Source organism: Colobus angolensis, unplaced genomic scaffold (assembly GCF_000951035.1).
Source record: "Colobus angolensis palliatus isolate OR3802 unplaced genomic scaffold, Cang.pa_1.0 Scaffold139, whole genome shotgun sequence".
Lineage (NCBI taxonomy): Eukaryota > Metazoa > Chordata > Mammalia > Primates > Cercopithecidae > Colobus > Colobus angolensis.
The window spans coordinates 336,881-340,401 of NW_012114477.1; positions in this window are offsets into that span (position 1 = coordinate 336,881).

The window sequence follows — 3,521 nt, forward strand, 5'->3', positions numbered from 1 at the left end:
AGTAGCTGGGACTACGTGTGTGCACCACCACACCCATGGTGGTGATCTTTTTGTTTTGTACAGACCGGGTCTCACCATGTTGCCCAGGCTGGTCTCAAACTCCTGGGCTCAATAACCCGCCTGCCTCAGCTTCCCAAAGGGCTGGGATTACAGACGTGAGCCATCACGCCTGGCCCTTTCCGTATTTTCAGTGTGTCTCTTTGCATGTGTTTTTAAGCCACTTGTATGTCCCTTTCTGTGAGCTATCTTCACATTTTCTGCCATTTTTCTATCTGATTATTGATCTTTTTCTTACTGATTTACCATTATTCCTCCCTATTTTGTTACTGCTTTTTACTTTTCCATGCTGAAATTGGGCTTTTTAAGATGTAATTTTCTTTTAATTTTTTCTTTCTAGTACTTGTCTGCTCTTCATTTTTGCATTTCAATCCTGTTCCATCTGGGCTTTCTGTAGGAATGAGGTAGGGATCCAACTTCCCCTTTTCCCCAGATGGTTCCCCACTTGTCTCCATGCCATTTACTGAATAATTCATCTTTTCCCCACAGATTTGAAATGCCATTTTTATCATATTCTAAATTTCCACATATATTTGGGTGTTTTTCTGGACTCTGTTCTATACCAGATAATTTGTCTATTCATGTTTTGATAACTTTTATTTTTATTTTTATTCATTTATTATTTTTGAGACAGGGTCTCACTCCTTTCACCCAGGCTGTTGTGCAATGGCGTGGTCTGAGCTCACTACAACTTCCACCTCCCAGGCTCAAGTGATCCTCCTGCCTCAGCCTCCCAAGTAGCTGGAACTACAGGTGAGAGCTACCACACCTGACTAATTTTTGTGGTTTTTGTAGAGATAGGGTTTCCCCACATGGCCCAGGCTGGTCTCGAACTCCTGAGCTCAAGTGATCCACCCTCCTCAGCCTCCCAAAGTGCTGGGATTACAGGCATGAGCCACCATGCCCAACCATTTTTTTATTTTTTGAGTCAGGGTCTCACTCTGTCACCCAGGCTGGAGTGCAGTGGCACGATCATAGCTCACTGCAGCCTCGAACACCTGGGCTCCAGCAATCCTCCTGCTTCAGCCTCTCAAGTCATTGGGATTACAGGTATGAGCCACAGCTCCCAGCCATGTTTTGATAACTTCTTGTACCCTCTTATTCCCATTTCATTCTATTTGAACTTTACAACTGGTTTGTCTTTAAAAAAAATTGATCATATTATTTGGATCACATCAAATGTTTACATTAATTTATGGAGAATGACCTTCTTGTAATGATGTCAATAACAATATTGGCTCTTTACATGTAAAGAACAGGAGTAGATGCTTTCCCGTTGATTCAGGTTTTCTTTTATGTCTCTGTAATATTTTTTCTTCGTGTAAAATTTCTTTTTTTTTTTTCTTTGAGATGGAGCCTCCCTTTGTCGCCAGGCTGGAGGGCAGTGGCATGATCTCGGCTCACTGCAACCTCCGACTCCCTGGTTCAAGCGATTCTCCTGCCTCAGCCCCCCAAGTAGCTGGGATTTACAGGCACACGCCACTACGCCCAGCCAGTTTTTGTATTTTTAGTAGAGACGGGGTTTCACCATATTGGCCAGGCTGGTCTCAAACTCCTGACCTCAAGTGATCTGCCCGCCTCAGCCTCCCAAACTGCTGGGATTACAGGCGTGAGCCACCGTGCCTGGCCGCCTGTTTCGTTTTTTTTTATTTGTGTTTCACTAGTTTTCCACTCACGTCCTCCTGCTGTTCCAGAATCCCACATTCCACGTGGGACTCATGTCTCCTATCTGTGAGAGTTTCTCAGATATTCTTGGTATTTCATGACCTTGACTGTTTCAAGGAGTCCTGCTTGGGCGTTCTGTAGAAGGTCCCTCAGTTTGGCTTTGTCAGGTGTTTTTCTCATGATCAGCCTGGGATTATGGTTTTTTAGAAAAAATACCACACAGGTGCCTTTCCCTTCGCATCATACTCAGGGTGACATTCTATCGACATTTCGTGTCACCTCACGTTTGCCTGGATCACCTGGCCAAGGTAATGTTTGCATGTTTGTAGTTTTCTCTACTGTGAGTTACTTTTCCCTCTCTTTTTTATTTTATTTATTTTTTAAGACAGGGTCCCATTCTGTCCTCCAGGCTGGAGTGCAGAGGTACTCACTGCAGCCTTGACCTCTGGAGCTCAGTTGATCCTCCCACCTCAGCCTCCGAAGTGGCTGGGACTACAGTCACACACCACCACACCTGGCTAATTTTGTTCATTATTATCATTTTTTTATTTTTAGTAGAGAGAAGGTCTCACTATGTCGCCCAGGCTGGTACTGAACTGGGCTCAAGTGATTCACCAGCCTTGGCCTCCCGAAGTGTTGGGATTACAGGCATGAGCCACCATGCCCGGCCATCCTCCTTTCTGTATTCTTTGGAAGCAAATAAGTAAACGCAGCTTACACTTTGGAAAGCGGGGTGGAGGAGTAGCTACATGAAAGTGTTTGGAATTCTTCTTTAAGGAAGACTTGTTTTTTCTCAGACGTTATTTTTTTTCCCTGGGAGCAAGCAAGCTGAATGATCACATTTTATTTATTTATTCAGTCATTTATATCAGTTTGGACTCATGGATATTTATTTTATAATCTGAGCTTAATCCCATATAACATTATTTACTTTGTTGCTTGAATTGCTGCAGGTTTGGCCACTGGGAGCTCCTTCCGGAAGGTTCCTATGTCCTTGTGACATACCACCATCCTCGTTTTTGGGCACTTCCTTCCTTTCTGCCACCATAAGTTGCTCCAGGATCATCTTGTACTGGTCCTGCCCCATCCCTAGAAGCAGTCATTTCTCCAAGGAGCCTGGTTCCTTTCACTGGAGAACAGTATTAGAAACCAAGAGTGGCCAGGCCGGGCGCAGTGGCTCACGCCTGTAATCCCAGCACTCTGGGAGGCCGAGGTGGGCGGATCACCTGAGGTCAGGAGTTTGAGACCAGCCTGGCCAACATGGTGAAACCCTGTCTCTACTAAAAATACAAAAGTTAGCCGGGTGTGGTGGCACCCACCTGTAATCCCAGCTACTGGGGAGGCTGAGGCAGGAGGATTGCTTGAGCCCAGGAGGCAGAGGTTGCAGTGAGCTGAGATCATGCCAAAGCACTCTAGCCTGGCTGACAGAGCAAGAGACTCTGTCTCAAAAACAAAACAAAACAAAACAAAACAAAAATTAGCAGGGTGTGGTGGCAGGCGCTTGTAGTCCCAGCTACTCAGGAAGCTGTGACAGGAGAATTGCTTCAACCCAGAGGCCAAGGTTTCAGTGAGCTGAGATCACGCCACTGCACTCTAAGCTGGGCAACAGGGAGAGTCTCCATCTCAAAAAAAATAAGAAAAAAGAAACCAGGAGCAGCCGGGCATGGTGACTCACACCTGTAATCCCAGCACTTTGGGAGGCCCAGGCAGACTGATTGCTTGAGCCCAGGAGTTTGAGACGAGCAAAACCCTGTTTCTACAAAGAAATGCAAAAATTTAGGCCGGGCGCGGTGGCTCAA